Source organism: Schistocerca piceifrons, chromosome 2 (assembly GCF_021461385.2).
Source record: "Schistocerca piceifrons isolate TAMUIC-IGC-003096 chromosome 2, iqSchPice1.1, whole genome shotgun sequence".
In the NCBI taxonomy this organism is placed as follows: domain Eukaryota; kingdom Metazoa; phylum Arthropoda; class Insecta; order Orthoptera; family Acrididae; genus Schistocerca; species Schistocerca piceifrons.
The window spans coordinates 989,055,110-989,069,702 of NC_060139.1; positions in this window are offsets into that span (position 1 = coordinate 989,055,110).

The following is a 14,593-nucleotide window of genomic DNA, read 5'->3' on the forward strand; positions in this document are numbered from 1 at the left end:
TATCACGAAATAGGGGAGATAGTGTCACGGAAATGATACCTGAATTGGAGTGGCAATCATGAAAACAAAGGCGTTTTTTGTTGCGACGGGATCTTCTCATGAAATTCCAATCAGTAGTTTTCTGCTCCGATTGGGAAAGCATTCTGTTGGCACCCACCTACATAGGGAGAAACGATCATCACGATAAAATAAAAGAAATCAGGGCTCACACAGCAAAATTTAAGTGCTTCTTATGGACCCAAACTGGTTCAATTACAACCTACTTTCAGACTGTTATTTCATTCAGCGCTAATACGAACGGCTTATTTCAATAGTAGTACAAGTCCACTTTTCAAAAAATTTGAGTTAACCTCACGTACGTACTCACAAAAGTCGCTTCTAATTTATTTGCATAGTGGGACAGCTCCAGCTTTTTCCAGCTGCCAACAGAGTGCACCTCAATGCTGACGCATTAGAGAAAGCAAGCAGGAATTTATTTCGGTAGTGGTACAAGTCCGTTTTCTTTTTTGCATTGCATCGTGTTGCTATTTCTTGCGGAGATGATGGATTTAGGAGCATTATCAAGTGACTGTGATACGATTAATGATCCAGATTTCCAAACGATTGCAGGTAAAAAGAATTTACTTACTTTTCTCTGAGTATTATAGACATTTTGTTCCGAAAAAGAAACATGCGAGAATGAAGGTTATGTTGACAATAACAGTGGAAACTGAGGGTGCCCATCTTAATGTATTTCACATAAACGTATGTTTTCAATCATCTGGTGCTGTACAAATCATAACTTGTGTTACTTTCAATATAGATACCAGTACTTGACGACGAAACTTCCAATGAAAGTGCAAAAAATGACGAAACAGGAGACACTGTCACTGATGCCTGAGCAAATGGTGCAGCCGCAGATATGCAGACAAAAAGGAAGCGTGCTCGGAGCATGAAGGGTGCAAGGAAACCGGACACATATGTAAAACACATTCTAAAGAAAAAAGGGAACACTGGGAAGTTATACGTCACGGCAACTGGTAAAATAATTCCTCCAAAAACATTTTGCAGTGTGGACTGCAGGTGTGCACGTAAATGTTTCAATAAAATTTCGGAGGGTGAGGGGAAGACGTTATTTGACAATTTCTGGGGTATGGGTGACATTAAGTGCAAAATAGTTATCTGAATGGTTTATGCACGTATCATTCAGTTAACCGTCGATGACCAAGAGATGGCTCTGGTTCTCAGAAAAGCTAGATTTATGAATATTGATTACATGTGAATGGAAACCGTGCAATAGTATGCAAGAAGTTTTTCTTGACTACTACTGACATTTCTAATGGAGGACTCTCCAGTCTTTTAACAAAAAGCAAGGAAGAAGGTACATCTCACCTTGATTGAAGGGGCAGACATCAGAACAAATTCTCTGTACCGGAAGGGTTGATCAATGACGTAAAGAAACACATCAAAAGCTTTCCAATTTCCGAGAGCCATTATGCAAAGAATGATAATCCCCAAAAAAGGTTTTTAAATACTGAGCTGCGTGGGGCCAAAATGTACGATTTGTACAAAGATAAATGCACATCTCAGAATAAAGGAATTGTGGGGGAGTACATCTATCGAAAAATCTTTAACAAAGCATTCAGCCTGTCATTTCGACCACCACGTGAAGACCTTTGTTCTTTTTGTGACAAATTGAGCTTTGAAATAGAGGCTGCTACCAATGCAGAAGAAAAAAAGAAAGCTTTAAAATGAAAAGGAGCTTCACCTTAGGAGGGCTGAAGCTGCATTATGCAAAGAATGATAATCCCCAAAAAAGGTTTTTAAATACTGAGCTGCGTGGGGCCAAAATGTACGATTTGTACAAAGATAAATGCACATCTCAGAATAAAGGAATTGTGGGGGAGTACATCTATCGAAAAATCTTTAACAAAGCATTCAGCCTGTCATTTCGACCACCACGTGAAGACCTTTGTTCTTTTTGTGACAAATTGGGCTTTGAAATAGAGGCTGCTACCAATGCAGAAGAAAAAAAGAAAGCTTTAAAATGAAAAGGAGCTTCACCTTAGGAGGGCTGAAGCTGCAAGAACGGCAGTGGCTACAGACACGGCATATAGCAAAGAGGCAGATTCCCAGATGTTCGTGTTTACCTTTGACCTGCAAAAACCACTTGCATTTCCTAAACTGACAACATCGATATTGTACTACAAAAGAAACATGAACATGTATAATTTTGGCTGCCACAATTTAACTGCCTGCAAAATCGATGTGTATTTTTGGGATGAAACATCTGAATCAAGGGGTTCACAGAAATTGGTACTGGTACCTGTTTATTGAAATATACTGAAAAGCATGTTACTTCTCAAAAACAGGTAGTTGCGTACAGTGACACGTGAGGTGGGCAAAATAGGAACATAAACATTGGCCTAACACTAATGAAAGTGACACAGTCTCCTTAATTTCATGTCAACATCAATGATTTAAAATTCCTGCTCCCAGGTCACTCATACCTGCCAAATGACAGGGATTTTGCCCACATAGAAGAACAATTAAATAAGAAATAGTTTCTGTACTCCACAGATGATATTTTTGAAACAATGAGGAAAACTGGCGAAAAAAATAAATTTGTACGCACAGAAATGAAGCATACTGACTTTTTAGCAATGAAACAGTTGCAAAATGCATTGGTAAGAAGGAAGCAAAATGAGGACTATGTTTCATGTAATTGGCTGAAAATAAAATGGTGGAAGCCATACAATATGTTCTTCAAGGAAACACTGAATGATTGCATTGACTTCCACGTCCTAAACTTCGCTCCCAAACGTGGTAGAGGGAGACCACACGCTTATGGTAGTGTTGCAGTTTCACAAATTTACCCACACTCGGGTAAAGTGCTGAAAAAGAAAAAGCAGGATATGCTTCATTTGCTGTCTTATATTCCAGCTATCAAACATAGTTATTTCCTTGCTCTACAAACAGAAGACAGAGGCCTGGAACATGAAGAAGAAGAAGAAGAAGGTGAAGAAGAATGTAATCTTCAGTTTTAGAGAATCCAATTGACATGAAACATATCTGACTGTGTAGTTTAATTATACATGTGAATTCAATAAGAAGGTGTACATTAAAACTGCAATAAAATTATTTGCCATAAAAGAATTAACAGGTTTATACACAATGTTCAATTTATTTTATTTCAGTAGTGGTACAGCTCCATTATCTCCACTTTTCTGTCTATAATGCTACTGAAATTAATGATCCAAACAAACAGAAAGAAAGGTCAAGATGTGGAAAACTTGATGCATTATTATCAATGAGCCGAATAAACTCGGCAAATCATGTTGAACTCCCAGATGAAATCAGAAGAGAGACAGATGACATAAAATTGAAATCGTTGGCTACCAAATTCAGTGACCCCTCCCAATAGCATTCGAAAATGGAGTGGCAAAAAATTTTTCTACGGAAACAAGATGCAGTAAAAGATGCAGACAGGGAATACGTATTCCACCATCAGAGTTCAGTTTTGGTAAGTCATCCGTTAGAGGCACAAGATCATTATGACACTAAAAATTTGTTACTTTTCTGACTATGATGTTATCTCAGCCTAAAAAGAAAATTACTGTGCTGAGTTAGCAGTGCCACCCTTCAGTTAAGTTTGTTACTAGGCGATGAGTCAAGGTGTATATTGAAGATTGACATATGCACCAATATGCAAAATTGAAGATAAGCATCTGACCTCTAATTATAAATAGATCCCCTTCCTGCCAATGTTTTCAAACAGTTTTCAGAAAACAGCTTACAACAGATTATTGAACCACCTTTCTGAGAATAACAACTTAAGAATACATAAGTTTGCCTTCCTTAAAGGCTTCTCTACTGAGAAAGTAATATATGATCTCACAAAAACAATTCTACAACAACTAAACAATAAAAATTGTCCTGTTGGTGTTTTATGTTGTCTCGTAAAGGAATCTGTGTAGATTAAAACATCTTGTATGAAAACTGAAACAGGGTGCCATTAAAAGTCTTCCCCTTGCTTGAATAGAGTCGTATCTTAACAACAGAAAAAGTGTAACGTTACGAAATGATACGAAAGGAACAACATTAAATTCAGAGTGTGGAAACATGAAATGTAGTGTGCCACACGGTTCGGTACTTGGGCCACTTATGTTCTTGGTCTACATAAACAATTTACTTGGAACATTTCAGGATTCTTCAAAAACTAGAATGTACCCAAACACGCCCATACCATTCGCAGCCAGAAGATTAATGGAACAGGCCTCAAACTGCTCTCGACCAATAGCTTAACCCATAGTCTTTCCAAAAGTCACATTGTGGAATTACAAAAAATAAAAGTGATTTAGAGATACTAGAGGCAGAGACCAATGGACGTACACTGGATGATGCTTCATAGGTTTCTGGCATCCAGATGGATAATGAACTGGAGTAACTCCAGCATGTGGGTAAGTTACCCAAAAAGCTCAGCACTGCCTGGTTTGCACTCAGAAGCCTCTCTCACAGTGTTGACCGGTTGACGGGTTTGCTAGCATATTTTGCATTCTTTGACTCAGTTCTGTCCCATGGCATAATCCTCTGGGACATTGCGACTAAGTTGAAACCAGTATTTATCCTACAGAAGCGTGTAATAAGAATATCGGTAAAGTTGGTAATTGAAGATCTTACAGATGCTTCTTGAGGGACTTACACAGATTGCATCAGTTACAACTTGCACCGAAAATATTGTGGAAATGGAAAATGCTACTGATGTGCGGTTTTTGCATGATGGATTGGTAGTCAGAGACTTGTTTTTTTAAGCCAATCAACAGGTTGTAATATTACTTAGACAGTATAATTTTTGTGCAAACACACGCCTTTTCTAAATGGAAAATTGCCTATTGACAATAACAAATTAAAAGTCGATTAAATTAGAATGTCAGTGGTTTTTGTACCAGGATTCTACTGCGGGTCGTTTCGAAAAGTTCCCAAACCGTCATTTGTATAATACCCGTGGTAGCGCACACTAAAGAAGTGCATACACTAGTTATGTTGATTTTGACCGGTAAGGAGACAACTGATCTTTATATGTTGTGTTCAAAATGATGGCCGGCAGTGGCAGTACACTTTTCCAGTGTGCTCCACATATGCTACCATTTCAGTGACGATATCCGAGCAGGCTGCACTGTTACGTCGTTCAGTACCATCGAGTGTAGTTGGTATGTCCTTGTAGACAGCGTCATTCAGCTTTTCCCACAGAAAAAAATTCTGCAGGCGTCAAATCCGGGGAATGAGCTATCCAAGGTACAGGTCCACTCCAACGATTTATGAACAGTTCGTGAAGACATGCTACAGTGTTTTGCCCACTATGGGCTAGACAGCCATCATATTGGTACCACATGTTCCTTCTAGTCTGCAGGCGAACGTGTTCTACCACTCCGTGGTTTGTACTCTGTTACGAGGTTGCGATACCCCTGCACGTGTTCCTTCTATGAAAAACGGACGGATGAGCCGATGGTTCACTATCCCACACCACACGTTTACACTCCATGGACGCTGACGTTCTACCTGACGACGCAAATGGGTATCGTCAACACACGAGCAGCGCATGTTTCGGCGGTGGCGTGATAAGTAAGTGTAGCTTCATCACTATACAAAACACATGACATGTCTGTAGTATCCTCTCTTAAAGCCCAGGTGCAGAAGTTAACATGATTCTCAGAATTGTTCCATGTAGCTCCTGATGGAGACAGATGTGATAGGGGTGAAACCTATGTCGATGGACAATGCGTAACACATTTGTCTGACTCACGCTATTTCCTCGTGCGATTAAGCGGGGGCTAAAGTGTGGATCAACTGCGACAGCGCCAAGAATATTAATTTCCTCCTCTTCTGTCGTCTTTTGTGTACTTCTATTACATTGTCAAGGTGGTACACTAACACTTTCACATAACTATTTGAAAAGGTTAATAAATAAATGCCGAGATGGTTGACAGACTTTGGAATATCTTGCCGCATACACCGTACAAGAACGAACTGCAATCTTCCTACTCTCTCTAGACATCATGAGCAAGTTGGTTTTCTCTACATTGATAAATCTCATCGTCTTCTCACGACCTACGGCTTGGATTGTCACACACTAACTGATAAGCAAGTCGCAGTGCATTCGAGGAACACACAAGAACACTATAAGAAAACGTAACAACATCGTACCCAACAACTACGTGGGTTGAATGGCACAAACAAGTGTCGGTGTGAAAATTTTTCAAAATACGATATTTCGCAAACGCCTCACACTAGCGTCCTGCACCAGTATTCTAATTTACTCTGCTTTCAGTTTTTTCATGTCAATTGGGATTGTTCCATTTAAAAATGTGTACTTTTGCAAAAAAAAAAAAAAATACACTTCCTAACTATTATTACAGTCTGTTTATTAGCTAACAATACGAGCCCAAGACTATCAATCCATTCTTTGAAAACCACACATCAATAGCACTGTCCATTTCCGAAAGTTTTACATGATTCACTTTTATAGATAACAAAACATAAGCACCGCCGTTCTGACGACATACGGGCAACCAGACCCAGTCGACTGTCGTGTCATCAATCAGCCAGCGCCATTATATCGATGCGATATGGAGGGGAGGGAGTCAGCACACCACTCTCCCAGCCGTTGTCGTCTTTACACAAACTGGAAACACTACTGTTCATCCAAGCAGCTCCTCAGCTGGCAATCGATGCTGAATGCACCCTCCTTCCCGTCCTCCCGCCGAGGAAACATCCACGGCAGTACCGGGAACCAAACCCAGGTTCTCTGCTTGGCAGTCAATCACACTGACCACTCAGGTACAAAAGGTGGTCTTATACACAGTCCAGTCACACTAATGTGACCACAGCCTATGTTCGACGTCAACCTACAATAACCACTTCCAGACGCCAGGGGGCGGCATTAATAGTGGATGGTGTATAAGGCGTGACGGAGGGGATGGGGATACACAGAGCAGTCGTTGTCGTAATGCGGAAGCAAAGTGGCTTATCTGAAAGGGTATGATCATTCGCTTTCGAGCCAAAGATGGTAGCATCTACAGAACAGCTAAGTTTGTAAACTGTTCGTGTGTTGGCATGGTTAAAGTATTCCGTGTGTGGGCAAACTGTGCTATCCAAAACCGTGCTGAGGTTACTTCAGTGTCCTTGGGCCATAGGTCACTGGGGTGAACGACAGCTGAAGAGACCTTTACGTTCTAATAGACATGCAGCTGTTGAGAAACTTAAGAACCAAGGGGCTACCGACAGTGTCTCGTCAACGACCGTTCAGGGAACTTTGCTGTGTATGAGCCTCCACACCAGGTGTGTGGATCATGCACCCATGCTAACTGCTGTTCATCGGTGACGAAGGCTGGAATTTATACTCCAGTACCGCAACTGGACGTCCAATGGGTCGTGAGGGATGTCCATTCCAGTCGAATCACTTGTTATACACCATCGGAGAGATGGCCTTTGGTGTATACGGCCGCGCAGCAATCGTCAGGATGGTCAAAGACAGAGTAGGGAGCGATATGGTCTGGGAAATGTTTTCGTGGTATTCCCTAAGTGATTTAGTCGTTGTGCAAGGCACAATGGATCAACTACCAGTATGTGTCTGTTCTTGGGGACCATGTCCAGCTTCACAGGCAGTTTGTTTTCCCCGGAACAATGGCATTTACGAGCAGGACAATGCAACATATCACACAGCTCGCAGTGTACATGCGTGGTTCGGAGAGCACAATGATGAGTTTACCGTATTTCGCTGACCACCAAACCAACCCCAACTTGAATCCAGTCGCAAATCCGTAGGACCACCTCGTTCGAGCTGTTCGCGCCATGGATCCTCAACCGAGAAACCTAGCGTGGCTGGCCACGGTACTGGAGTCAGCATGGCTCCATATTCATGTTGGTACCATACAGAACCTGACTCATTTTTTCCTGCAAGCCGCACTGTAAAAGTGCTTTTGACAGATGGTTACATTGATGGGACTGAACCATGTACACTGGTGTGCAAAACGTAAGTACGAAAGAAACTTTAGCATGATGTGTCACGGCAAACTAACATAATTAGGTAAAATTTGGACCACACATAGAAAGAACTACTACAGCATATTACAGAAATGGCCTGGAAGAAGTACGTAATGAGATAAACGAAACTGACACATTTATTCAAAGATAATAGTTACACTGAAGTCACTGCGTTTCATAATGGCCCCTCTGCAGACTACAAAAGGCGGTAGAGGGTGCTTAACAGGGTGTGTGGTCACCACGGACGGCGATGCATGCTCTCAAGGTGCTTGCTTGCTGACCACAGTGTTGGTAAGGAGCTCTTGTGGTAGAGCGATCCATTCCTCTACCAGCGCAATTGACAATGGCGTTGATGCATATGGACGTGCTGTAACACGTCTTCCAAAAAGTCCACTCCTCTAATAACTTCTCGTTCCAAGAGCTGTTCCACCTGCACTGCTCGATGAAGACGCTCCTTGTCAAACACAAAAATGACACCACAATTGAATGTAGTCCTGAAAAGATGCACATGGTGAAACCTTCCCGTCTCCTCTAATCTCTTTTGCTACGCAACCTTCCCTTCTACAATAACCTATGAAACCTTCCCTTAGTATTTCTACCTCTTGTTTAATAATAACAAATGAAATCTTCCCTTTGAAATTAATTCCCTTTCTACATAATAATAAGTGAAATCTTCGCATACAAATTTAAATGCTGGTTATTAAAAGTGATCTGCTGATTATTTTGACGAAACGTAGAATGTGTCGCCGTCGAGGCCCTCAGTCGTTACCTGCAATAACCCAAAATTGTTCCTTACCTTTTTAACTGTTACTCGATCGCCATCTGACTGCTACGTCGAACTGCAACATGAATATACTTACTCTGTTTTCGTATACTCTATTAGCTGCTGGGTGGGCTGTCATAATAAGTGGCGGTATTTATTACTAAAGCTGACGTTATTCATAATAGCAAAGCTGACGTTATTCTTTAATTAATCTGACTAAAGTTACGTAATTGATAGTTAAACTTTTTCTTCACAACAATAAAATTTTGCAAAGTTTTACGCTGATGGTTTTTGGGATGGATTATAATCAGTAATGCAATATTGCTGCCAAAAATTAATTATATTCTGAAAACGATTCTTCATATATTTACTGTTGGTAATGAAATGATTTTACAAACGTTCAAATGGGACTTACTTTTTACAATAATCTTACAACTAGCATTGCGCAAACATACCTTCATTATTCTTGAGATTCTAAAAAAAATTAATAAAATAAAATAAAATAAATAAATAACTAAATAAAAATAAAAAAAATAAAAAAATAATTCAATAATATTAGTTCCTCTTATGATAATAGTTAGCTGATGACTCTGTGCATCCGTTTATAATCTCTTGTAAGTCATAGTTGGTGGCTGGCAGGCACACCGCTCCTCTCAACCTCTCGCTGCAGACCTGCTACCGACTCGCTTCACTTCTCGCTTACTACTGACTTCCTACGAACGCGAAAGTGCGGTCTCTCCCGCCAACAATGCTTTCTGATGCAGACAATCCCTACTACCAAGTATCAATGCGCGGTCTTTCCCGCTCTTTTCTTAAAATGTATCCATACGCGGTCTCTCCCACCCTTTTTAAAATTGTATCAATGAGCGATCTCTCCCGCCAACAATACTTTGGTGGAGACATTCCCTGCTACCACAATTATTTCCAAAATGACAAGTATTAATTATTCCTACTTAATCCTATTAATAAAATATAAACATCTTTCATAAATTGTGGTTTGACAATAGACAATAGAAGTATACACGTCTTACAATGGGAAGGCGTAGATTGTCACATTGACGTTGACCGGTAAGTGTTCTGTGTTGAATGATTTGGAAGTCAGTACGCCCGTGCGACGTTACGTCACCTCACGCCATAACGTCTGGACCACCAACACGATCTCATTCGACGATACTGCGCGTCTCCGCGTATGCCGAGAGATGGGGACACGTAAAACACTCAGCAACATAGGAATATTGTTGAACATGATCGTGGAGTGGCTTTCTTTTAAGTAGCTGTTATGCTGCTGAAGTACATGTATGCCATCATCTACAAGAAATTACCATGATTATCTGTTTGATCAGATTAGCGCTGCTCATAATTTGTTGTTAGTGTATGTTATGTTAGCAGTGCTACCTTCTGCCTGGTAATGTATAACGTGACTCGATCCACATCTCTGTAGGGTTGGAATTTACAGATCACAATGTCTGCATGAATGAGTGAATGAATGGAGTGAGAAACGCTATCTAATTACAAAGTGAAGACGTAAGAACACGGGCTTCCGCAATGTTTGTTGTTGTCGTCGATGGATTTAAAACTTCATGGGTATTTATGTATTGCAAGCGTTGACTCACGCGGCCGTTGTCACAGTCAATAAAACTTTTTGGGTAGGTGATTGTATTGTCAACCCGTAAAATTCTCAGATGTTTCGGCCACTGCTGCAAATGGCCTTCCCCAAAGTATTTTTGCTTTAGAATGACTTTCCTCAGCGTATTTTTTATTTAGCAAAGATTCTCTGAGGAAGGCCATTTGCAACAGTGACCGAAACGTCTGAGAATTTGGCACATTGAAAATACCCTCACATACCTAGAAAAGTTTCATTGGTTCATGTGTGTTGTTAGCGCATCATTCATCTACAATATTTGGGTTCCACGTTTCGATCGTCTTGCTGATGTCGTCTTGCGGTTTCTGGATGGCCACTCTGTGTAGCATACACTGTATGCAATCAGCGTCTGGAGAAAGCCCTCAGCAAGAATGCCGAAACGTCGCATCCGAAGATTCTACAAGAACGATGCGCTACCAGTGTACTCTACTGGCCATTAAAATTGCTACACCACGAAGATGAAGTGCTACAGACGCGAAATTTAACCGACAGGAAGAAGATGCTATGATATGCAAATGATTAGCTTTTCAGAGCATTCACACAGATTGGCGCCGGTGGCGACATCTACAACGTGCTGACATGAGGAAAGTTTCCTACCGATTTCTCATACACAGACAGCAGTTAACCGGCGTTGCTTGGTGAAACGTTGTTGCGATGCCTCGTGTAAGGAGGAGAAATGCGTACCATCACGTTTCCGACTTTGATAAAGGTCGGATTGTAGCCTATCGCGATCGCGGTTTATCGTATCCGACATTGCTGCTCGCATTGGTCGAGATCCAATGACTGTTAGCAGAATATTGAATCGGTGGGCTCAAGAGGGTAATACGGAACGTCGTGCTGGTTCCCAACGGCCTCATATCGCTAGCAGTCGAGATGACAGGCTTCTTATCCGCATGACTGTAACGGATCGTGCAGCCACGTCTCGATCCCTGAGTCAACAGATGGGGACGTTTGCAAGACGACAATCATCTGCACTAAAAGTTCGACGACGTTTGCAGCAGCATGGACTATCAGCTCGGAGACCATAGCTGCGGTTACCCTTGACGCTGCATCACAGACAGGAGCGCCTGCGATGGTGTACTCAACGACGAACCTGGGTGCACAATTGGCAAAACGTCATTTTTTCGGATGAATCCAGGTTCTGTTTACAGCATCATGATGGTCGCATCCGTGTTTGGCGACATCGCGGTGAACGCACGTTGGAAGCGTGTATTTGTCATCGCCATACTGGCGTATCACCCGCCGTGATGGTATGGGGTGCCATTGGTTACACGTCTCGGTCACCTCTTGTTCGTATTGACGGCACTTTGAACAGCGGACGTTACATTTCAGATGGGTTACGACCCGTGGCTTTACCCTTCATTCGATCCCTGCGAAATCCTACATTTCAGCAGGATAATGCACGACCACATGTTGCAGGTCCTGTACAGGCCTTTCTGGATACAGAAAATGTTGGACTGCTGCCCTAGCCAGCACATTCTCCAGATCTCTCACCAATTGAAAACGTCTGGTCAATGGTGGCCGAGCAACTGGCTCATCAAAATACGCCAATTACTACTCTTGATGAGCTGTTTTATCGTCTTGAAGCTGCATGGGCAGCTGTACCTGTACTCGCCATTCAAGCTCTGTTTGACTCACTGCCCGGGCGTATCAAGGCCGTTACTACGGCTACAGGTGGTTGTTCTGGGTACTGATTTCTCAGGATCTATGTACCGAAATTGCGTGAAAATGTAATCACATGTCAGTTCTAATATAATATATCTGTCCAATGAATACCCGTTTATCATCTGCATTTTTTCTTGGTGTAGCAATTTTAATGGCCAGTAGTGCACCTGAACTGTTAACATCACCAAGATACAGGTTGTTTAGCTGCTAATAAAGCACTGGAGCATTATTTACGAATTATCTTGTGTTTAGAGTCATTCCTACTAATGAGCGATTCGATTATTTATCAGGCCAACACTGCTAGCATACGTCCTCTAAATTAATGAAAAAATAAATGAAAAGAACTGATAGCTGACTCCTCATTGTTACGCAAATAATGTTCCTCAGCTGCCACTACAGTTATTTCAAGCGCAGTGAATGAAGTGACACGTTTGACGTAAGAAAAACTTTAAGAGCATTGCGAGACCGGTATATTTCTCTTTATATTTACTTACAAAGCAATAATGAAATGGCAGCACCACGAAGAGAGGCAGGAACAGTGGAGGTTTGGAGAACTGTATATATATAGTCGTCGGATATAATACTCATCTGAGCCTCTATCGACAGTTGCTTGTAATCCATTTTTGATGAAGATTGTCATATCGTGAAGCGATTGGAGTATCCATCCAACTGCAGAGCCCATCGCATCTGGTGACCAGGCAGTCTGTAGTCGTCCACAAAGAACTATGGCGAACGCAATAAACGGCTTGCGCCCGGTTTTGTTCCTCTCTGCCGTATCTGGGGTCCCCTTGGGTCGACCTCGAAGTAGTGTTCTAGCTACATGCTCCCGTGTCTACAGTTGCGCTGTGTTAACTGCAGTCTTCTACACGGGCTTCAAAGGGGTAGAAAGGGCACAGGTTTTGAAGGGCGAACAGTTTTGGCAACGCTGGTCAGTAGCGGGTTCAATCATTTGTACGCTAAGCACCGCTATGGCGGCAGCTTCCCTCTTACCCTTCTTTCGCAGTTCTTGCAAAACTTTTATGGAACTAGTGGAGGACATTCAACTCGCAGATCATTTTCCTTTACCCGCCACTACACAAGCAGGAAAAAAACTGACATTCACATTGGTTTACGTGTCATCTGTCATTTCCTTAGCAAACACTGTCAACATCAGCCTTTACATCAGTACAGGGCGGTATTTCTCCATGGCTATCCTAATAGACAATCTCATAATATCACTAGTACTGCTCCAGTTTCTAGCGCTTTGTACGATTCTGTGCCAAAAGTTCAGATCACTCAACAACTTGCTCATAGCAGACATCGCTTACGAATTCATGCAGCAAGCCACACGGGTCAGACCAGTTGTGTTCCAGAGATTTGCAGTTCGTTGCGTTCCCGACGTCAACCAATTACGTCTCACACCGAGACTTTTAAAGCTGCCTTGCAGGCAAATACCGAAGATTCAAATTTGTCACATGAAATTAAGAAAAGTGATGTCCTCTTTGAACGACGTATACGGCGTCGTCATCGCTATGCATGTGGTACAGAATCTGATGACATCCATCCAGTTAGTATTTTTTTACTTTGCGCTTTTATTGTACCAGGATATGGACACATCGACAGAAAAGGCAGCTAGCATATGTTGCATTGTACTGCTATTTCTGCAAATAACGGCACTAGTTATCGCCTGTCAGTCGGCTTCTGCAGAAGCGAACAGGACAATCAGCATCGCCGAAGAATTACTAACGTCGAATATTGCAGGTATGTGCTTATATTGATTAATTCAAATCGAGTTCAGAAAAGTTTCACGGCTACAAGTCATGATCTGTAATGTAAATTATGGTCTCTGAGTTGGATCAACGTGATACTGTATGATGCACTGACCTTGCTTTCTTTCAAAGGGATGATCATGCATGTTACACTATCAAAGAGGATCAGTTTAACAAACATTGTGTTTCTAGGGATCTGTTAATTTTCCTGCAATATATTTCGGTTTTGGTCCAAGTCAAAAGCCGTACTCTACAATTAGGGTACGTCATCAATCAGCCCATCGTAAACTTCCTTGTGAGAACTTAGGGGACTCATCATCATATCACCAACTTTATTTCAAATGGTTCAAATGGCTCTGAGCACTATGAGACTTAACATCTGAGGTCAAAAGTCTCCTCAAATTTATTTCAAAGAAACTTGGAATGATAATTCCATATTGTAGAAGAAAAATACATACAAAAGTTGTTCGACAGGTAAAAGTTTCAATAAGTAGGTGAAAGAAAATTGTTCAGTAAATGACGGCTAGGTGTTTTCATTTGCCCCTCATCAATTAAGGTAATAAAGAGTTCAAATGGCTCTGAGCACTATGGGACTTAACATCTATGGTCATCAGTCCCCTAGAACTTAGAACTACTTAAACCTAACTAACCTAAGAACAGCACACAACACCCAGTCATCATGAGGCAGAGAAAATCCCTGACCCCGCCGGGTAATAAAGAGTATTCGGGATTAATTTCTGCTCTCTACACATC